This window comes from Triticum dicoccoides, chromosome 4A (assembly GCF_002162155.2).
Source record: "Triticum dicoccoides isolate Atlit2015 ecotype Zavitan chromosome 4A, WEW_v2.0, whole genome shotgun sequence".
Taxonomy (NCBI): domain Eukaryota; kingdom Viridiplantae; phylum Streptophyta; class Magnoliopsida; order Poales; family Poaceae; genus Triticum; species Triticum dicoccoides.
Genome location: NC_041386.1, coordinates 287,555,021 through 287,579,511, shown reverse-complemented (window position 1 = coordinate 287,579,511; position 24,491 = coordinate 287,555,021). Strand labels below are relative to the sequence as shown.

General features: G+C 45.9%; 1 long non-coding RNA gene across 1 annotated transcript; it reads right to left on the bottom strand.

Annotated features, from left to right (window-relative positions):
* Positions 1-4,991: 4,991 nt before the first annotated feature.
* On the bottom strand, positions 4,992-5,971 carry LOC119290062. The gene is made up of 3 exons (XR_005141696.1): positions 5,917-5,971; positions 5,279-5,400; positions 4,992-5,131 (listed from the first exon to the last, which is right to left on the bottom strand). It is a non-coding gene; the product is annotated as an uncharacterized LOC119290062 (long non-coding RNA).
* Positions 5,972-24,491: the final 18,520 nt, after the last annotated feature.

Below are 24,491 nucleotides of genomic sequence, written 5' to 3'. Positions count from 1 at the left end.
CCAAGACTCTACTCTGAATTGTCGAAGTGCTTTCAAACTTTAGACCAAACATTGACAGTTCCAAAGCCCATTTCACAATCCCCCTGGTTGCGTCTGGGTTATGCAATATCCTTTGCAACGGGAAGCGGGTGATGACGGTGATTTCATGTGCTTGGAAGTAATGACGCAGCTTCCTTGAGGCCATAAGGAGGCCAAAGAGCAATTTCTGCACACCGGAGTACCATGACCTAGCCCCCTGCAAGAGGGAGCTTACAAAGTAAACCAGGTGCTGCATCATCTTCTTCTTCTCCACTATTTCATTTGGTTGTGTCACTTCTGCTACTCCAGCGCCAGACTCTGCTGGGGTCCTTGCATTAACGGCACCAGGCCCTGCCGGGGGGGAGCTCCGGTTTGCCATCCGCCAGCCCTACTGTTGACATTGCCTCTTTGTCGACCTCCCTCTGTGCCACTAGCGCGGCGCTGACCACTTGGTTCTTTGCCGCTAGATACAGCAGCAACGGTTCTTGTGGTTTAGGCGCAAACAGTATTGTCATAGAGGAGAGGTACTTCTTCAAATCCTGCAGGGCCGCCTCGACCTTTTGGGGTCCATTCCATTGGGCCCGCCTTTTTCAAGGTTTTGAAAAAGGGAAGGGCACGAGCAGACTTGGAGATGAATCTGCTCATGGCGGCAACGCAGCCAGTGAGCCGACGTACATCCTTGATCCGCCTAGGTGCCTCAATTTTCTCAATGGCCTTGATCTTTTCTAGATTCGCCTCGATCCCACGCTGTGACACAAAGAACCCGAGAAGTTTACCGGACGGTACGCTGAAGACACACTTCTCAGGATTCAGCTTGAGGTTGATCTTGCGCAAATTTGCAAACGTCTCTTCCAAATCTTGTACGAGTGTTGCCCTGTCCTTCGTTTTGACCACTATGTCATCCATATAAGCTTCCATGTTTCTATGTAGCTGGGGCTCAAAACCAATTTGGACTGCTCTTGCAAACGTTGAGCCAGCACTCTTCAACCCGAAAGGTATTCGTAAGAAACAATACGTACCACATGGGGTGATGAATGTTGTCTTCTATTCATCTTCTCTCGTCATGAAGATCTGGTGGTATCCTGAGTAGGCGTCAAGGAACGATAACAAGTCGCACCTGGCCGTGGAGTCAACAATCTGGTCAATGCACAGGAACGGGAAAGGGTCCTTCAGACAGGCCTTATTGATATATGTGTAATCAATACACAGCCTCCACTTCCCATTTGCCTTGTGCACCACCACCGGATTGGCCAACCATGTTGGATGACATACTCCCCTCACCAGGCTTGCCGCTTCTAACTTCCTGATCTCCTCCTTCATGAACTCCTGCCATTCCAAAGCTTGCTTCATGACCTTCTGCTTGACGGGTCGCGCATGAGGATAGACAACAAGATGGTGCTCAATCACCTCCATGGGAACGCCGGGGATGTCGGATGCTCGCCATGCAAACACATCGACATTCGCCCGCTGGAAGGTGACGAGCGCGCCTTCTTATTTGCTATCAAGGGAGGAGCTTATGGTGAAAGCCCCTCCCGTGCCATCCTCCTTGACGGACACCTTCTTGGTCTCTGGTGGTGCAGCTCTAGATTTGTTGCTCTTGCCGGTAGAGCCATCTGGCACGTCCTCGACGGGAGCACAACACTCCGAAGAGGTGCGCTTGCCGGAGTGGGTGCGAGAGGTCTTGCCGGTCGTCTTCCCTCCCGGGGCTTCGTCGGCGGGGGCAAGTGCCTTGGCGACAGTTGCTGCAACTGCCTCCCGATAGAGTTGGTCGGTGTAGATCAGCGCATCTTTCTTGTCAGAGGGGACAGTGATAATGGTTATCGGCCCAGGCATCTTCAGTGTGTTGTAGGTGTAATGTGAAGCCGCCATGAACTTGGCTAGTGCTGGGCGGCCGAGGATCCCGTTGTAGGGCAAGGGGACCTCGGCCACATCGAAAACAATCTTCTCTGTCCTGTAGTTTAACTCGCCTCCAAACATCACGGGCAGCGTGATCTTACCCTTCGGCTGACTCCTTCTCGGGTTGACCCCTTGAAACGTGCCCGTCTCTTCGAGGTCTCCATCAGGAATCTACAACCTTTTGATCACAACAGGTGAGATCAAGTTCAGACCGGCCCCGCCGTCAACTAGCATTTTTTTCACCTTAAGGTTGCGTATTGTTGGCGAAACCAACAACGGCAAACACCCGACCGCAGTTGTGCGATCAGGGTGGTCCTCCGTGTAAAAAATGATAGGCATGCTGGACCACTTGAGGGGCCTTCGAGCATCGAATGATGGTTCCACTGTTGTAATCTCATGCGCCCACTTCTTGAGCTGGCGGTGAGAGGTGTGCAGTGAGGCAGCACCATCGATGCACATGGCATGCGTAGCTTTCTGAAACTCATGCTCACTGGACTCATCCACCTCGTCATGACCGTCGTCTTCCTGCTTCTTGTCGCGACCCCGGGTGGGCCTCTCTTGCTGGTTATCCTTGCCGCAGCGCCCCCCTTGGCTGCCATGCTTCTTGCCGGATCCTTCGGCACCATCCTGACCCTTCTCCTTGTCCCACCTCTCATACTCAGCTTTTTGCTTCTCAGCAAGCAGATCAACTTGTCGGCAATTCTGGAGGTCGTGGCCCTTGGTGCGTTTGATCTTGCAGTACTGCTTGTCGGAGCCTCCTGGCTTCTCGGCAGCCGCCAAGGCTAGGCAAGCAGCGTACCCGGCAATTTCCTTGCCGGGGTCGTCTGCCTTGGCCTTTTTGGTAGGCCGGTGTCCTCGGATTCCTCGACGGCAAGCACGGTCTTGCCCTTGCGCTTCCTGTTGCAGCGCCAGCCCTTATTTGTTGGGGCGGCTGTGTCTTCGTCTGTGGAGTCGGTTTCCGCACCGGCGTCCTCGCCGGGGTACTTCCTCCCCTCTTCAGCCCGAGCGCACCTATCGGCCAGAACATAAAGTTCGGCCACATCATTGACCTTGTTCATCGCCAGCTCTTCACGCATCTTGCGGTTACGCACATTTTGATGGAATGAGTTGATCACGGCGACAGGATGAACATCTGGCATGTTGTACTGCACTCGGCTCAACCTCTCTATGTACTTGCGCCACTAGAACATGACCCCAATTAAAGCAACGCTTTTTCCGTATCTAAAAGTCCACATATGCGTTGCTAGGGTCTTTACCAACGGATTGGGATTCGTAGCCTTATCCGGTGTTGCTAGCGCATAATGCAACACTTATACAATCATTGGTAAATGGGACCGTTGCAAGAGTACAACACATAAAACCTATTTTTACAACACTTATATACGTTGGTGCTTAATGTACATGAATCCAAATCTGATTGCTAGGTAATAGAGAATATGCAAGGCTTCGGATTGTATAATTTCAACAATTAAATTAATGCTCCACATAATGATGATAATTATGTGTATCAAGTGAGGGAAAAAAGAGAATATACTCACAAGAGGAAGAAATCATATATCAGATAAAACTGTTGGATTGCAATAATGGATATTACAGGAGGAACATCATCCAAATGTGATGCATAATCTAAAATTTTCTTGACAGCAAAATCTAAACTAAAATCATCCATCAACATCCCTACAACTTGACTAAAACTAACTGAGGACATTCGTCCAACAGGAACATCCCACAACTTAACTAAATTGAAAGCATCCATCATCATCATCATCATCATGAACCATAATATCGTCATCATCATCATCATTGCAGTATACTTGTTATGCACCCATATAATCATCCATATATCTTTTCAATCTACAAAGAAAATAACAAAATGAACTATTAACACATAATGCATTGACATGATGCAAGTACTGATAAAGGCAGGATGTAAGACATGTACAAACGTTGAAGGCCATGCAATATATTTTTCTGCATTACCATTAGTATTGCAGTTTTTGAGACTCTGTACCAAATCTTCAGTTTTCGCAACTGTTGTATTACACTGCCGAAAATGCATTTTAATTTCAGCACCATCAAGTTTAAATTTAGGATCATAACTTAGAATTGTAGCAAGAACTGCGTCCTTGTTATGATTCTGAAAATATACCGGCATGAGTGTTAGTGATCATTGATGACTAATCCCAACGCCACAAAATACGACATAGCCTGCAGAACAACATGGCTCAATAACATTATATGGACAGATAGAACCTAGCATGACTCAATGGTCATGGACACAACTAGCAGTAGTACAGTAGGGAGAGGGAGAGTGTATACCTTCCATGGTGTCCCCCTACATCAAGTTTGTGTGTGCAGCTGCAATGCCAAGGGAAAAAGGTTACAGGTGTCTCATGCATATCTAGAACGGCGCAACACAAGTAAACCTTTACCAAGTTCCATTCTACTTAATAAAAGAAGAGAATCAAATATTCGTCCCGTTCTATGTGTCCTGGTTACTATCTTGGCAACTTTACATCTTACTCAATGAATTTATCCCTGAGTTAGTTAGACTAGTCATCAACCAGTGCGTCTGCACGACAATTTTAGTTTGCCATGTATAACTATAACATTTTTATGTAATAAACAATAAAACCATAAATTTTAAAAGAAGCATACTTTTAACTAATTGAGAAATATTACATGTGATACTGTGTAGGCTTACATGTGGCTGAAATAAATTTATTTTTATAAATGCATATATACATACTATTTATCATTCCTATAAATAAACTTTCCAAATAATAATTTATATTTAAAAGTCTGGGATCCAGGGTTAGTAAATATACAAAGGATATTGGTCAATATAGTGATTTCGTTTAATTACATAGCAGGAGTCTAAATCTTGTGTGCTCCTAAAATTAGCTATCTAGGAACCCCAAATGAACCCCATGGTTTAGTGAGTTGGTGTAAAAAAAGGAAACCACACTTTCTAGTTAGCAAAAAAAACTAAAGCTAATATACAGGAATATATGTATAATATAAATCTTCATTAAGAAAATGTTTTCTGAAATAAACACATACATCACTTAAATCTTCTACACAAGAAACACATCCACTGATTATGTTATGGTTGGCTGGAGGTAGCAGTCCAACACTACTATTTGGAACTTTGATTATGTGGTGTTGCTGGAGGCGACCAGAGCTGCAGACCACCGCAACTGGATGCTTTCACTCCCTACAACACAATCGAGTCAAGAGGAGTACTCATCAATACATGCGTACAAGACCGGTTTTTTTCTTAATAAAACAATAGTGATTGTATAGTTCTTTCTTCTGTTACAATCTTAAAGGATGGAGAATAGAACACAAATTGCCACACTACCATTTCCTTCACTGGACAGCCTCGCCGCCAAAGATGGCCGCGGCCTCCTAATCTGCTTCAAACTGCCGTTGGTACACCTCCACTTCTACATGAACCATCCTTAGATTGATTTAGTAATTAGCCTACAAGAATATATGTTGGCCATGGTCAAAACCTGAAACAGGAGAATACTAAAGATTGGAAAAGAAAACAATCGGGCCTTGGAGATATATACTGTATTAATTACTTGTAGACCCTAACCTGAATTTTAACTATACCTAGGTGTTTTTTGTACTAATTGCCTCAAACACACTGGTTACTGCGTAGGTGGGCTTCACAATCCCTCCCCACAACGATGTTACCCTAGAAAGAATATGCACCTAGGGGTTGATATCTAGCCACTACTGCTTGCAAGGCAACAGCATAGTAGGTGTATTTGCCATGGTTGGAGGCCATGCCGACCTTCCCAGCCTCACATCGTGACTCAGTCAAGCATGTGGTCGTCCTTTGTTTTTATACTTTAGCAGCAAAACAAAATCAAATTGGCCTCAACCAGCAAGCACTTGATCCAAAACAGTAGAAAATACTAACAACACCAGAACAACAATGTCTCCTGATGTGCCACGAACCAGAGCAGAGGGAGGAGTGGACCAACTCACCTGAAGACGGAGGAGGACGAAGCTCGTGGCTGCTTCATCCCGAGCCGCTACAAGGTTGTCCATTGGCCATTCCTCCCCACACGTCTACACTAGAAGTGAAGAGCAAAGGTTAGAGAAGGGAGAGAGAGAGAGAGGGAGAGAGAGGATGAGGCCAGGGGAGGGGATGCACTTACCCGATGAGACAAGGACAACATGGCCATCGGCACCGGATTCAACGCCCGAAACCCTAACCATGGGGGATGGGTCGCGTGTGGGCTTTGGCGGCAGCGAGCGCTCGATCTAGCTAGATGGGAGGGCTCCACAGAGCGAAGGGACCTCGGGCTGTGCTTGGCGCTGGTGGGATTCGCCGGACATCACCTGATGCAGCCGCCGCAGGTAGCATGACGAGGAGCCCCGTGAAAAGACCGGGATCGGACGCGAGAGGGATGGTTGGGTGGGGATGTGGCGGATTCGGCAGCCTCCAGAGCTGTGAGGTAGGAGGAGCCGAGGAGGGAGAGGGGGAGGGTCGGCGCAAGGGAGACGAGGCATTAGTGGCGGCGATTTGGGAGAGACGAGGGATTCATGGGCTCTGTTTCTCACGCGTCTCCCTCTCCTTTTCTCTATTTTTTATAATCATGATAGGGTCATGAGCCGCAAATCTGCAACACATTTACAACAACCCATATATGCGTATCTATTCTGAATTTTACAACATATACTCAAAATGTTGTAGAATTTTTGTTGCTTTATATAGTGGGTTTCCTTGTAGTGCGCAGGTTTTCACCTTCCTTCTAGGGGATGCTATGCAAATCGCTTGTCTGGCCATGAGCTTGGTGGCCTCCAGTGAAGGAGCCAACGAACTCATGACACAAATCCGGCCAAGAAGAAATGGGATCAGCCGGCAAGTGCATGAACCATGACATGACATTGGGTTTAAGATCCAACGGGAAGTAATTGGCAAGCACCTTGTCGTCGCGAGCCCCAGCAGCTTACATTGCGATGGTGTAGATGCTTAGGAACTCCGACGGGTGGGTCTTGCCGCTGTACTTCTCGCCAACGTCGGGCTTCAACGTGCGGTGGGAGGGCCACTGAAATTGCCGCAAGAGACGAGTAAAGGCTAGGCAACCCACCTCATAGGGTAGGCCGCCAGAGCCTCCCGGTGCTGGGTGGTCCATAGTGGGCCCTGCCCGCCTATCCGACTAGTGGCGTGCTTCGCACCGGCACTCGATGGTGGTTCAAGCGTCTTCATGGGCTCGCTCCCGAAGAACTTGGCGCTGATCGTGATGGGTCCGTGGGTCGGATGATGCTATGGAAATGTTATCACAAGTGTCATCATGACGGACCGACACCCGCGGTGGATGGCATGGGGGAGGAGAGTGCACCGTGGCTGCAGCACCTCTAGCCCATCCACCACTGAAATGCAGTGGCTCGACGGAGTGCCGGCCTGTGGGCCCCACTGGTCGCGGCTCGTCTTTGTTGGCAGCGCCGACGAGGCTCCGGATGGTGGCTCTGCACTCGTCGAGCTTTCCCGCAGCAGGAGGAAAGTCGAGGAGCAACTGCGCGCGCGCCAAAGATTCTGCTGGCGTGGGTGGCGGCGAAAGCTGCATGGACCGTGACGTGGTCCGACTTCTAACCACGTTAGAAGGAGCTTTATCACGGCCTTACGGTTGTATGCCATTTTCGCCAGTGCCTCTACGTGCTTGCTGGCCTCCTACATCCCGCGAATGAGGTGCAGGACTCTTCCCACGGCGGCGCTCGGGGTCACCGGCGCGGTGACGCTGCTCGTCACGCACAACCTGGGAAGAGCATGTTGTGGGCAGTGGTGTAGACATCTTGGAAGTCGCCGCGCCGCCCATGGGTGGCACAACGCCACCCTTGGAGGGCCTCGCGCCATCTTTGGATTTGGCGGCGTGCGGCCTGTCGTCTCGCGCACGAACGACACTGCTCGCCAGGCTTTGACTGCCAGAGCGATGTGGGTGTTCTCGGCCCGCGCCTCGGCTCCCGTCCGCGACCACCCCACCAATCGCCCGCACTGGTACGGGCTGTTCGGCTCCTGACGAACCGGTCGCCATGATCGTCTTCTTCTTGGGAGCCATGGCGATGAAGAGCTACTAAGCTAACTGCTAGATCGGATTTTACTATGGGATCACTGGGACCCCTTCTACGGTTTGCGGGCGCAGAGTTGTGCAAAGAGTGGGTCTAGTAGCCAGCGCAAGGATCGTTTACCCAGGTTCGGACCGCAAGGATGCGTAATACCCTAGTCCTGCTTTGGTGTATATTTGAGTGTTTTTGAGCTTCTGAACTAGCTATGGTGCATGCGTAGTCCAAGAGGTTTGAATCCTTCTCCAGTACGCCTCGGGCCTCCTTTTATAGTCAAAAAGGGACCATAGTGGCACACAGGAGGTGGAAAGGTAAACAGTGTACAAGCTTATCGCCTGTCATTACGGGACAAGGCGCATTAAATGCGCTTCTTAGGTGTCCCATTGCTTCATTGGGGACGGTAACGAGGCCCGTCCCATCCGTCGCCGTTCTGTCTCGCTCCGACATGCATCGAGGCAAATGAGGCATGCAGCGCCACATAGGCTAACAGGCTGCTGAGATGGCGTGGTGGTAGGGTCTTCACGAAGATTTGCATGCCACCAAGTAGATGCTTGCTGAGTTGGCCTGGGGGGCGCGCGTCGCCATGCAGGTGCCTGCCTAGCTGGTTGGGCTGGCAGCTACATGGGAACGGTGGTGGGGTCTTGGCAGACGTGGGCCTAGCTGTGGCCCCGCAGGTGTCCTCGGCAAGGGTCTCGCCGGGGCCCCGACAAGGGTCTTGTCGTGGCCTCGCGGTCATCCCCGGCAAGGATCTTGCCGGGGGTCTCGTGGATTTCCTTGGCAAGGATCTTGCCAAGGATCGTCGTCTTCTGGTCCTCATCCGATCTTGTGTGCCTATGATCTTCTCGAAGATCTGCATGCCACCATGGAGGTGCCTCTCGAGCCTTGGTTCCAATGCAGTTGATGGTGTTGGAACCCTTGGGCTCAAGGGTGGCGCGCTCTGCTGGCATTGGGCAAGTTGCCCCGGCAAGGCTCTTTCCAGGGCTGCGGAGGCCGCCCTGGAAAGGGTCTTGCCGGGGGAGTCCACCTTGCCCTCTTGCTCTTTGTGCCTTCTGGTTTTGGTGTTGTTCTGGTTGCCTTGTGCTTTTGATCCCTCTGCCCCGCTAGGTATGGCTGTAGGCGCGGCTCTAACTATCCGCGCACAAGTAAAGGGGTACAAAGGAGAGCCCCTACTTTTGTGCACCGATAGAGGGTGTGCCCGTTGTTGTTGCTGAAGTTACTATTTTGACTGATGTTATACTTGAGATGCCCGAGGATGACAACATGTCGATTATCCTTGGTACTACCTCTGTCTCGGTGAATAAGTCATTCGCGTAGTTATATGTCAATGATTTAACTATCTAAATATGTATTATATGTGACAAAAATATATATTTAGAAACTCCATCCGTGTAGAAATCTAGTGATATACTTTTTATGACATATGACACATATTTAATTCCTCAAATCCATGACCTGGAACTATGTGAATGACTTATTCACCAAGACAGAGGTAGTAGACCCTTTTTGAATACTGCAGGGGCTGTTATTGATTGCAATAAAAGCAAGGTCACTTTTCATATCAATAGTGATGAACATACAGTGCACTTTTCGAAGAAACAATTCCAAGCGAATGGTATTAATGTTATTCAAAAATCTCCGACAATCACTATTGGAAGTTTTCAACTACCTCTACCTACTCTCAAAAATAAACATGAAATGCTTATTGATGGGGACATTCATATCCCCGGTGAGGTAACTTAGTGATTTATGAAACTTCTTCGGTTTCATGCTAACCGAAAGTGGTTGTTAATAAGACCTGATTAACCTTATTAATGGATCATTTTTGAGAGGTATGAAGTTGATGGATTTAGTGAGCACTACCTTCTGTTCCTACTTTTTTCTGATTTTATTAGTTAAATAAAATAAAATGCCATGTTTTGTCTGTTTTCGGAATTTACCGTGACATAAAAAAATGACCCAAAACTAAAAGTTCTCAGAATGCCTTGAAAATTTAATACGATTTTTTTCTGAATATTTAAGAACTTTTCGTGCAAATAACATCAGAGGGAGGTGCACCGGGTGGGCACAACTCACCTGGGCATGCCAGGACCCCGAGGCGTGCCCTGGTGGGTTGTTGTCCCCACGTGGGTCCCTCACTTATCTCCTAATACCACATCATCACCTACCTCCAGAAAAAAAACCACTGCTCTCTCCCTCGTGTTCTTGCTCTCAAACCCGCAGATTTCGATGTCTTTCCTCGAAGCTCTGTTTCCGAAACTGTTTCGGGGGATTGTTGCTTGGTATGCGACTCCTCCGTTTGTCCAATTAGTTTTTTGCTTTAGTGGTTTATATTTTGAATAATTAGCTACTCTTGGTGCTGCTGTAGATGAGCTTGCATGTTGAATTCTTAGATTTCTAAGTAGTTCGGATGCTTTCTATGGCCTCTATGTATCCCTATGAGTATTTGCTAACAATCTTGTAAAGTTTTGTTGAGAAAATTTTCTGGACTAAAAATTTCAGAATTTTGTTCATAGAAAGAAGATGAATATCTTTAGGAAGTTTTCTTCCAAGAAGAGCTCCTGATGCGGAGCATCCCACAGTCATCCCCATGGCCGTACCGACATCAATCTTGACACCACTTGGACCAATGACAAGAGCTCGAGCAAAGGCTATCGAAGATAAGGTAAACTCGCTCCCCTCCGAACTGCCACTTTCTACACATGCGACATGGCTACCACCTCAAGCGGAGACACTATATGTGATCAGGTACTTGGAGGAAGCCCACGGAAAAGCTACATCGAACTGACAAGACGGCGAGGACACCAAGTATGAGGGACAAGAAGAAGAGCTGCAAGAAGAGCTACACCCACCGGACGACCATTCCAGACCGGACGTCCGATCCTTGAAGGCCGCGCCAACCAGAGGAAGCCAGGCCAGTGAGCGCTAAAGCGGCCGGACCTCCCTCCAGGACCGGACGACCGACAACTCCCAGCGACCGGACGTTCGGGCTCCACCAGAAATCCGGCATGTCCCCAACAGAATGAAATCAGCGAAAGTCTGAAGATACCGAACGACCATCTCCGGAACTCCGGTGCCACTTCAACCGAGCTGAAATGACGTAAGCCCGGCGACTTCCGGACATTCGGACACCTGCGAGCCACCGGACGGCCGGAACCCACCGGACGTCCGGTACCTATCTGCGCACAGTTTCGAGCCCGAGGCCCATGTACCCCTTCACTTCATCCCCCATTCTCACTAAGACTATAAATAGGCCTCCTCCTCCTAGTTAGGTCAGTGTTGTGATACTTTATACGTGAGATAGAGCCTTGCTCATCCATCCGGATCTACTCCACCGACAGAGATTGTCTCCTCTTCGGAGAAGATCCATCTTGGATTCAAGACCCCTAACGGGAAGACTTTCAAGACCACCTCACGGAGAAGAACGTGCTACTTGTGTCTTCCCTTGTTGATTGTGGATCGTGTATCTCTTTTGTGTTTCGAGGATCTAGCTTATGTGTGACCGAATCTTGTTGGTTGAGTGATTTCTCTCATGTTTTTCTCCTCATGCTCTTTATGTTCTCAGTAGGATCCGCTCCATTTCGTGAAAGATCGGCCATCTAGGGTTCTACCCTACATCATCTTGGTATAATGAGCCACCTTGATCACGGATTTGGAGCCCCCTACCCTTTGTTTGATAGCTTGATTTTGTTGTGTTCTTCCCAAAATTCAAAAATCCCCACCCGACATAGCCCAAATTTTTTTTGTGATTTGTTGGTGTGATGAAGTTCTGTTGGATTTGATCCATGGATTTGCTTTGTCACGAGTGGATCTAGCTTTTCCCCTTTGTCTCCACCATTTCCGTCCACAAGATCGCTCGGATTCGACAAATTTTGCCACCTCCATGACGAACCCTAGTTGTTCATCCCGTGCCCGAAACTGCCCAGGCACCAGACGTCCGCCAGCTACCGGACGTCCAACCAGCGGTCGTGCGACATCCAACGGATGTCCGACCTTACCTAACGAAACTGAAAAATTTCAGTTCGACCACCACCACCTCTCCACCTCCACCTCCGCATACACACTCTGATCCCTTTCCCACATCCGCATACACACTCCAAAACCACAAATCATTTCCCGCCCCACCATTGCTTACTCGTTTCTCACTCCGACACAATTTTGACACATTTTGCTTTGAGAATTTGGGTTGTGGTTTCTGTCTCCTAATGTCTCCGCCGCTCATCTTCGCCACGGATTCGTCATCAACAACAACCGTTCAACAATTTTGATACCCTCAACCGTAAGCAACGACGGTAATCTCGACGACATCTTGGTCTACTCCTTTCCATTACATTGATAACCACCATAGCCCAATTTTGCGTATCTTACCCATCGAGACTAGCCTTTGACTATTGCCGGCAACGTTACTTGTGCATATTAGTGATCATACTTCCTATAGCATACATACCATATCATCGTGGTGCATATCTTGGCATCATATTTTGTGTCACAATGTTGTCATTGCATACACAATTGCTATCTTGGCTCTTAAAGTTTTGCATGAGAAAGAGCTCAAAAGAGGAAGAGCCAAACAAGCTTTTAAGGAAAAGAGAAAGAGAAGCAAACAGCTTCTAAGCAACAACCATAGCATCATATTACATTAAGATTGTCATACTCAATCATCTTGGATCATATCATCAGAATACCATACATAGACCATACTTGTGATAGAAGTCGTTGCATTTTTGCTTAGTAGGTTGTGCACAAGTCTTCGTATCTGTCTATTGTGGAATCGTGCTAGAGTCCTTCTAGTGTTGTGCAACAAGAGCATTTTCCATGGATTCCACATTTTGGCTCATTCCTTGGTTGCACGACCCCATTTATCTTTCCGTGTGTGCGTTTCCATGCACCATATCTTTCTATTGGTTTACTTGTTGCATTTGCAAATTTGCGAATCTTTTCCAACATTATTGAGGCTCACTAACAATTGCATCAAATTTTGTGCCACCATCCTAACCGAGCTCCACTATAAGATTTTACTTGTGTAGGTGTGAGAAACTGACAAGAATTGGTACCAATTGTGTTATTTCCTTGTTCCACATTTCGGTGATCATTGATCCATCTTCAACATCGGTCAAGGTACATTTGGTATAAGTTCTTCTCTTTCTCCCACTCACATATTTTCTTGGAATGATGGATAGGCCAAGTACTTCTAACAACCCACTCTTCATCGAGCAAGACAACGACATGTCCTCCTACGTCACAAAGAGCCACCTCTTTGGTTGACAACGAGCTTTGCATCAAGAGCAACAACTAATGAGCGAATGCATCGACAACCTCGCCACTGACTTGCGACTCTCCGAGCAACATACAAGAAACTACTTCGACAACAAGCTCGACGAACACAAACACGAGAATCACGCAAGAATGGACGAGATTCGTGCTTCGCTGGCCAACCTCTCTTCTACCACTTCATCCTACTCAAGACGGAGCCTCTCAAGTTGACACTCCGATGACACCATCTCCGGCTCAAGTACTCCAACATCAAATACTCTTCGACGTGTCGCGTGCCAAGACCGTCAAGCAAACCACAATCCTCTACATGGAACCGATGCTCAAGAGCAACTTCGAGCGCAAGAGCATCAACATCGTAAAAACCAAGCTACTTTTGTGCAAGCATAAGAACGCCAATGCCAACGCCAAAAAGAAGAGGAAGAGGGAGCGCGACAACACTAAGATGCACAAGATGCCGCAACACATGCAACATCAAGAACAACAACGACGAGCAGCTCAAGCACTTGAGGCCCAACATGCCCTTCGAGATTCAACTCAAGCCGTCGCCACACGCAACCGGCAAACTCGTGATCACCAAGAAGCGCTTTGCGAGGAATTTCAAGAAAGAATATATGAAGCTCGCATGCATTGTCAAGTTCCTCAAGCTCCTCCACAAGCTCGACAAGAACCTCAAGTTCACCTAGAGCAAGGAGACAATGGAAATCCTCCAAGACAAGAGAAAGTTGAGGGAGACAATCCTCCTCGTCAAGGACGTCATCAAACCCAACCCCAACACAATGAAGAGCAACTCTATAGCAAGCTAAAGTTCACCATGCGCAAGTTCATTAGAAGCAATGATCCCGAAGAGTACCTTTCATGGGCATTGAAGGTTGACAAAATCTTCCACTCGCACAACTATGAGGAAGAGAATAAGATCGCGATGGCATCCCTTGAGTTCCAAGACTATGTCCTCATTTGGTGGGAACAAGTCATTGAGCACCGAGAGGCAAGAGGTTAACCACCCATCACAACTTGGGCACAAATGAAGGATGTCATGAGAGCACGTTTCGTGCCAACCTACTACAACCACGACCTCTTCAGGAAACTCCAACTTCTCAAACAAGCAACCAAGAGTGAAGAGTACTACAAGGAAATGGAGATTGTCATGATACGAGCCAATGTCACGGAAGATGATGAGCAAACTATGGCACGTTTCTTGAATGGACTCAATCATCCTATCAAGAAGATGGCCGACTTCCAACCATACTCGAACCTCATCGAGCTAGTGCACCAAGCAACCAAGGCGGAACATCAAGTGCAAGATGACATCAAGTATGCCAAGTTCTCATCCAAGTCCTATGGTTTCTCCAGCACCCAAGCTTCAACGACTCCAACACCTTCTACCTCAATGAAGCCTTATACAAGCAACAACGACTAGTCAAATTACAAGAAAACTTCAACAACCTCAAGTCTTCCTCCTACAACAAGCAACTTCAAGCCGAGAGCTCCATCATCTTCTACCCCAACTGATGAGACCATCAAGGCAAGTTCCTTCAAATGCTTCACATGCGGTGGCCGAGGCCACAAGACCTTCAAGTGTACCAACAAATGCACTATGATATTCAACGATGATAGTACATACGACTCCATGAGTGAAGGAGAAATGGAAGCACTTGAGCAAGTGGCCATGCACCGGCAAGTGAACGAGGATGAAGATGATCAAGTCTTTTGTGACGAAGATCTGAGCCCCACTCTTGTTGTCTCCAAGGTCTTAACACTTCAACATCAACAAGAAGAAGACCAAATATGCCATATCTTCCATACCAAGGCTGGCATCAATGGCAGGTCCATCAAGGTCATCATCGATGGAGGGAGTTGTCATAACTTGGCAAGTGAAGAACTTTGCTCCAAACTCCAATTGGTCAAGATGAAGCACCCACATCCCCACAAAGCTCAATGGCTAAGCGACTCCAGCACTATCCAATTCAAGCATATGGTACAAGTTTCCTTCAAGATTGGAGCTTACGAAGACACTTGGAGTGTGACGTCGTTCTAATGTCCGTTTGCCACCTACTTCTTGGACGACCATGGCAATTTGACCGAGGTGTCATCCACAGCGGGCGAACGAATCACTATAGCTTCAAGATGAAAGGAAAGTAATATGTGTTACGACCAATGTCTCCAATCCAAGTGATCGCTAACAAGCAAGCCACCCATCATGGAGAAAATTGTGAGCGAGCGAACCACCAAAAAGAGAGTGAGTGACACAAGCCCAAATTGAGTGCCTCCACGATGAGCGACAAGAAAAACCTAGTCCTATTTGCCACCAAAAGTGACATGAGAGAAGTGTGTGAGAACTCATCAAGTGTCATGCACTATGTAATTTTGTGCAAGGACGAGGCACCAAAAAACTAACACCTCTCACAATCTACCTTTAGTGTTATATTCTCTATTGCAGGAATTCCAAGACGTTTTCCCCGACGAGCTACCTCCGGGTCTACCTCCACTACGAGGCATCGAACACCGAATCGACCTCATCCCCGGAGCACCCCTTCCTAACAAAGCTCCCTACTGTGTCAACCCCGAGGAAACGAAGGAGATCCAATGACAAGTACAACAACTCATTATAACGCCCCGGATGTAACTTTCCATAATTGTAACTCCAACTCTTGCCATTTTCGGCTATGCGATATGACATTTCCTTCGTAGTTTGGTTTTTTCCTTTTGTTTTACATTTTGTTCATGTCATGCATCTCATATTATGTTATCATGTACATCTCATTTAAATTCGTGTTTGTCTCATGCATCCGGTATTTTTTCCGTTGTCCGTTTCACGATCCGGCACTCCCACATGCACCCGTTGCACCCCTCAAATCTCGTTTCATGAGCAGGAGAAAAACATTCTCGGAATGGGCCAAGATTTGTCGAGTGGCCTTGGTACATCACCGGTAGGCCGCCTGTCAAATTTTGTTCCATTTGGAGGACGTTTGATGCCCCAACGGTTAACCGGATAACTTCAAAAGCCCCTCTCTCTTTGCAGCCCAGTACCCCTCCAAAACATCCCACTAGCCCATCCAAACCCCCTCCATGCTCTCCATCGTTGGATCATGATCGTGTGGGCGAAAACCGCACCTCATTTGGACTCTCCTAGCTCCCCCTACCTATAAATATGCCCTCTCCCCCGAAATTCCCGGTCCAAACCCTAGCTCCCTGTAACGCCCACGATGCGGCTATAGCTCCCACGTGTCGAAGCACGACTTAGAGGCATAACCACATTGTAAGCAATGTCGCAAGTGAGGTAATCTTCACACAACCCATGTAATAAATAATGAAAAGAGATACATAGTTGTCTTACACTCACCACATCACACAATAGCATAAATAACATTACATTCATCCAGATACAATCAAGGTCCGACTACGGAACCAAAATAAAGAACAACCCCAAATGCGACAAAGTTCCCGATCACCCCAACTAGGCACCATACTGATTGTCTAGAAAGGAAACGTAGTATCGTCCTGAGTCCTCATCGAACTCCCACTTGAGCTCAGTTGAATCTCCTGGAGCGGTATCATCGGTCCCTGCATCTGATTTTGGAAGTAATCTGTGAGTCACGGGGACTCAGCAATCTCACACCCTTGCGATCAAGACTATTTAAGCTTATAGGAAGGGTAGAAGGTATGAGGTGGAGCTGCAGCAAGCACTAGCATATATGGTGGCCAACATACGCAAATGAGAGTGAGAAGAAAAGGCAAAGGCACGGTCGAGAAACTATGATCAAGAAGTGATCCTAGAACAACCTACGTTCAAGCATAACTCGAGACTGTGTTCTCTTCCCGGACTCCGCCGAAAAGAGACCATCACGGCCACACACTCAGTTGATTCATTTTAATTAAGTTAAGCTTTAGGTTATCTACAACCGTACATTAACAAATTCCCATCTGCCCATAACCGCGAGCATGGCTTTTGAAAGTTCAAATCCCTGTAGGGGTGTCCCAACTTAGCCCATCACAAGCTCTCACGGTTAACGAAGGATGTTCCTTCTCCCAAGACAATCCGATCAGACTTGGAATCCAGGTTACAAGACATCTCGACAATGGTAAAACTAAACCAGCAAAGCCGCCCGAATGTGCCTACAAGTCCCGATAGGATTTGCACATATCTCGTTCTCAGGGCACACGGGATTGTCCAAACTTCTGGTAGGCCAGCCCATAGTTGCCCCTGGTGGCCACCGGCGGCTGACAGGTTGGACCAACACTCAGAGGAGCACTGGCCCGGGGGTTTAAATAAAGATGACCCTTGAGTCTGCGGAACCCAAGGGAAAAAGAGGCTAGGTGGCGAATGGTAAAACCAAGGTTGGGCCATGCTGGAGGAGTTTTATTCAAGGCGAACTGTCAAGGGGTTCCCATTATAACCCCATCGTGTAAGGAACACAAATCAAGGAACATAACACCGGTATGACGGAAACTAGGGCGGCAAGAGTGGAACAAAACACCAGGCATAAGGCTGAGCCTTCCACCCTTTACCAAGTGTATAGATGCATTAAAATAGACAAGATATAATAATGATATCCCAACAATAAACATGTTCCAACAAGGAACAAACTCCAATCTTCACCTGCAACTAGCAACGCTATAAGAGGGGCTGAGCAAAGCGTTAACATAGCCAAACAACGGTTTGCTAGGACAAGGTGGGTTAGAGGTTTGACATGGCAATATGGGAGGCATGAAAAGCAAGGTGGTAGGTATCGTAGCATAGGCATAGCAAAAGAGCGAGCATCTAGCAAGCAAAGATAAAAGTGATTTCGAGGGTATGGTCATCTTGCCTGCAAAGTTCTCTGAGTTGACGTTAGCTTGATCCTCGTAAATGTACTGAACGGGCTCCATGATCATGTACTCGTCTCCCGGCTCTACCAAAGCAAGAACACAAGCAAAGGGAGAACACAATCAACCACGTGCAATGCACAAACAACATGATGCAAAACATGGCATGATATGCGGGATGTGACATGCGATGCATATGCATGTTTTGGAAAGGAATGATTGAATCTGGACTCAACTTGGAAAACCAAGAGTGCCACTGGAAAGAGGAGTTGATTTCGGTCGAAATCGATATAAAGATCACCGGAATCGGATGCACGGTTTGGAAATGACAAGCAAAACAAATATGGCACTGGTCTGCGATTAACAGCACGAGGCCATCTAAATGCATCACGAACAACAAGCTACTGCACTCTAACATAGCAACAAAACACATGGCATGGATCCACCTAAGATGCTTTACAAAAGATGAACACTGAGCTACTGCTAAATCACTCAATAGTAGGCTCAAACAAGCATGGCAAAAATGCAAAAGATATCAGGTTTCAGACTTAGTGAAAATAACAACATGCCAGGAATTTAACATCAGGAAGCAAAGTTTAGAGAAAGATAACAACATGCTACAGGAACATATCATGGCAAAGCAAGGCATGGCACGAAGCTACTCAAAGCATACAACAAAAGTCCCTTACTGACCATAAGCCAAAAGGTATCAGAAAATACAATGGCATCCATGTAAACAATGCAATTTTTATTTTTACTTGAGTTTCCATCTTCTCTTGTAAAGAACCAACTAAGGGCACTATGATCGTACTTGAGCATTGGGTGTAGCTAATATGCGAGTGTGTTTCATGAATGGATCAATGATTGAGCATAATGGGCTAGGGATAACTTGCTTTAGCGTTGATATTTTGAAAGACATGGTTGCTTGTTGATATGCTTGAGTATTGAAGTCCTCATGTCAAAACTAGACTATTGCATTGAACCATATAAAAGTCAAATTGTCCATGCTATCAAGAAAGAAAATATGTGATGAACATGTTAGGCAGCATTCCACATAAAAATTCTATTTTTATCATTTACCTACTCTAGGATGAGCAGGAATTAAGAATGGGGATGCAGATACGTCTCCAACGTATCTATAATTATCATTCTTGGATGTTTTACAATCATTTTATATCATTTTTGGGACTAACCTATTGACATAGTGCCAAGTGCCGGTTGCTGTTTTTTGCTTGTTGTTTACATTGCAGAAAATCAATATCAAACGGAGTCCAAATGCAGCAAAATTTTTTGTGGAATTTTTGGACCAGAAGACACCCAATGGGCCAGAGAAGCACCTGGGGGTGCCCCGAGGGGGCACAACCCACTAGGGCACTCCTAGGTGGGTTGTGCCCACCTCGGTGGCCTCCCGCACCACCTCTTTGCTCTATAAATACCCCAATATTCCAGAAACCCTAGGGGAGTCAACGAAAATCAATTCCAGCCGCCGCAATTTCCAGGAACCACGGATCCAATCTAGACACCATCATGGAGGGGTTCATCATCCTAATTGGTGCGTCTTCGATGATGCGTGAGTAGTTCATTGTAGACCTATGGGTCTGTAGTTAGTAGCTAGATGGCTTCCTCTTTCTCTTTTGATTCTCCATACAATGGTCTCTTGGTGATCTATTTTATGTAACTCTTTTGTGGTGTCTTTGTTGGGATCCGATGAATTTTGAGTTTATGATTAGATGTATGTTTTTATCCATGAAAGTTATTTGAGTTCTTTGATCTCTTATATGCATGATTACTTATAGCCTCATATTTCTTCTTCGAATCTTTATTTTAGTTAGGCCAACTAGACCGATTTTTCTTGCAATGGGAAGAGGTGCTTTGTGATGGGTTCGATCTTATGGTGCTTGATCCCAGTGAAATAAGGGGAAACGACACCTATGTATCATTGCTATTAAGGATAACAAGATGGGGTCTATTTCTACATAAATAGATCTTGTTTACATCATGTCATCGTTCTTATTGCATTACTCCATTTCTCCATGAACTTAATACATTGGATGCATGTTGGACAGCGGTCGATGTGTGGAGTAATAGTAGTAGATGTAGGCAGGAGTCGGTCTACTAATCTTGGATGTGATGCCTATATAATGATCATTGCCTGGATATCATCATGATTATTTGAAGTTCTATCAATTGCCCAACGGTAATTTGTTTACCCACCATTACTATTTTCTCGAGAGAAGCCACTAGTGAAATCTAAGGCCCCCGGCTCTCTTCTTTATTACATTTGCCTTGGCGATCTATTTTTGTTTGCTTTTATTTTCAGATCTATTAATCCGAAAATACAAAATACCTTGCTGCAATTTTTATTTATTTATTTTATCTCGCGTTCTCGTGAGATCTATTTATCTAATCTACTACAATTTTACGTATCTTTTTACCCGTGAGGGATTGACAACCCCTCTCTTACGTCGGCTTGCAAGTATTTGTTCTTTGTGTGTAGGAGATGTTTACGTGGTGTTGCGTGGTTCTCCTACTAGTTCGATAACCTTGGTATCATCACTAAGGGAAATACCTACATTAGTTGTGCCGCATCATCCCTTCCTCTTTAGGGAAATACCGATGTAGTTCAGGCCGCATCTTGTATCTCGCCAAAATTCTACATTGCAGGCAACAAACAAGGCGGTCGATGAGGGAGTCCTGGACTAGGAGGTCCTCGCACTACAAAAAAAAAGACACTTCCGTGATGATACGTGTTTGTCACTATAGGTCACGTTTTTGTCATGCATGTACATCCATGACATTTTTATGACAGAATCAAGATAGTCATACATGTGCTGTCGTAGAAGTGTTCCATGACATTACCAAAATTATCATCATGGAAGTGTCCACTTCCATGATGATAAATCGCGCGTCATGGAAGTGCTTTCGTCAAGGGTGACCGACAGATGGCATCCACCGTAACGGGTCGCCGTTAAGCTATCGGGTCCGTTTTTGGATCCGATAACCCGCTAATAGCCTGAACCAATGATGATTTTCCACGTGTAAAATTCTCATTGGCCGGAGGTAGCATGTGTTACCTCAATGTTGGGACAAATGTCATCCATTAATTGTACATGAGGCGCCTATGATACGTCGACACATGGCATGGCCCAACAGAGGCCCATTCTAGTGAAACGGCCGGCCCATTTGACTTGGTCAAAAGGTAATAGGCCGGCCCAAGGAAAGCCTGTTAACGCCCCGTTCGTATATAGCCCATTTACGACCCACTAACTCACGACCCGTTAAGGCCTATCAAAATTAAGCCCAGTAGTTTCATTTGGGCCGTCCAATATGATTCCAGCCCATTGTAACTTCCGGCCCATGTATGGCCCATGATGTCTTTCAGCCCTATGAGGCCATTTGTAAATGTTGGCCCATTTACGGCCCCTGGTGAATCTGGTCGGCAATGAACAGTGTACCGCTTTATACCCATCAACGGCCCATTATTCCATTGGGCTGTTTCCAACCCATGTTATCTTTCGGCCTTCTCAGGGCCCATTTATTCTTGGGCTCATTTCCAGCATTCAGTTACTTATGGCCCGTTACTGGCCTTTTCCGCTTGTGGGCCAAATTCAGCCCATGGTTACAATCGGCCCGTTTGCGGCACGTTAATCCATTGGGCCGTTTTCATAGCGTCGTCAAAAACGGCCGATTAACGACGGCCCATTATTGTCATCCCATGAACGGACGATTCCAAATCTAGCATGTATATGACACATAATGCGGTCTATTATCGGCCCATGTTTGGCCTATCGATCATATGGCCCGTAGAAGGCCCATTGATGTTATGGCCCATGAAGGCCCATTGTCTCTACGGCCCTTAGAATGCCCATTGTTTCTACGGCCCGTAGGAGGTCCATGGTAACTACATTAAATATGTAGCCCATTGTGGCCTAGTTTTTTAAAAATAGGTTATTGTGGCCACTAGCAAACCGCAAAAAAAGAACTGCACTAACTACAAGCAAACAAAAAAACAAGACAACAAGGAAATAAATAAGCAAGCAACTTACGCTAGGCTATCACGGCTATTACACATATTATATCCACTGGGCATCAAAGTTTGCCACCAGTGCAAATAAAGGGAACAAAGCAGCATATCATATACACTGGTTGTCAAAGTTGGCGACCGGTACAAATAAATGCCATAGCAAAACAAGCCCAGAACTGAAACCACTTTAGAAGACCTCAAGAAAAAATATCCTGGGTACCCATAATGCTGGCAAGATACTTAGCAAGCTTCTTAACTTTCTCTTGTTTGGCGCTTAAATCCTCCAATGCTTGCTGTTGCACGAGAAAGTATGCATCTGAATTCTGCAGGGACTTCCTCAGTCCTTCAGCTTCCTGTCGCAGCACACCTGATCGATGTCTTTCAACTTGAAGTTGAGACTCAAGAAGACGAACTAATTCAGGCAGCGAGTTCGAAGAGCTTGTGCCAGTAGTAGTGGCCAGTAACTCGAACACTCCATCAATACATGACTTTTGGGTTCTCTCACAGTCATCATGATAGTTTTTATTAGCTTTCTTGGAGACCGACAGGCATGTCTCACTATCTTGAACCTTATCTGCATTACTTTCTTTACCATTGCATATTGGGGTACTGTTATCCAATATTTTATCCGCATTCTAAAAGAGAAACAAGCGGACACATCACAGGTTTATGATGTTGTATATGAAACTCATTTTGGTAAATCAGTTCAGTAGTAAAGTGGACATGATAACAACATGAAACAAACATATATCTATGTACCATGGTCACTGTATGGTCTATATCATTCTAGTTTTTGTTGCCAAATCAAGATAGAGACACAGTTCAAATAATATTTTTTCAAGACAAAGCAGAATAGACAGAATATAAGTGTGGGAAACTATAGAGCAATAACAACACTTGTAATGTGCATGACATGAGAACATAACTATTTTTTCAATTGAAACTGAAATCAACATAGAGTAAGTTACAACAACAAACCAGTTAAAGAAACAAGTTTAAAACATACCTGTTGCGCCATTGGAGTTTCAGTTCCATCCTTCAAATTTGAAAATAGTTGGTATGAGTAAATAAACTGATGCAAGAGTAAAGGAGTATGAACCATAGTTACAGAACCTGACCTGGGAACAATTTCTCTTCTCCTTTAAGCGTTGAGTTGGGATTCAGAGTGGTGGTCCTCGTGCTTTGTGCACTACAGTTCCCTTACTAAGTGCTCATGTTTGGGTGCTCTATGGTGGAGACGGTGTTGTGTCAACTAGAACTGGGTAACTATCTGCTGGGGTTGGGGTTAGAAGGGGTGTAGCAGGTTCTCTGTCCAACTGGGTAGGGCTACAATCTGCGATAGTCTGGGTTATGTGTGGTGGGGATGGTTCTTGGGCAAGTACAACCGTGTTTCTATCTTCATCAACTCGTAGCACTATCTTTTCTGAAGACCGTGTTGTTACTCCCTTAGATACTGCCATAACCCTCTCCAATTCAAATGGCTGATAAAAAAGAAAAGTAATTGAATGTACAGCCACTGTATGATAGACATGTGCAATGGATAGTGGGGAATAAAAGAGGGCTTGAAATAATTCACAATTATGCCGTCTAACCAAACAGGATAGCATGACACGATTTCACATATATGATGGCTAACTAAACAAGATAGCATGACACAATTTCACATTATGATGGCTAACTAAAAAAGAGGGAAACACATAGTTCGAAATATGATGACTATGTAAATAGGATGACATGATATAACTATATAATGTGTTTATTAAATGGGTGGCATGCCATAATTCACATACATGCCGCCCATGGAAACATGATAGCATGATACAATTCACGGATAGAATGACATAATTCAAAATATGATGACTGTAAACACTAAACAGGATGAGATGATATAACTATATGATGTCTTTAGTAAATGGGTTGCCATGCCATAATTCAAATAGATGTTGTGTATGTAAACATGATGGCATGATATAATTCAAATATATGATTTATTAGTAATCAAGTAAGCAGATGGAAATCCATACATGATGTAAAAACTAAGCAATGCAAGACAACATGCATGACATGGGTTTTATAACCCTGCCAAGTTTGACCATAGACCTCAGGGGGGAAGTAGGATTGGTCATCAGTCTCTGAATCCTCCTCTAAGGAGCTCTCTGTAACCAGCAAGATGTCTGCTTCAGCAGGTAGCATTGTCTGCTCTGAATACCTTGTTTTAACTCCAGATACTTCCATCACCACTTCAAATGGCTGATGCACAGGAAGAGTAGTTGAATATACAAACGTTGTTGACAAATGGAATACATAATACAAAAAATGGTAGCATGATATAATTCACGTACATGAGGATTGGCTAAACAGCATGGCATTGCATACACATATATAATGCCTTTGAAAC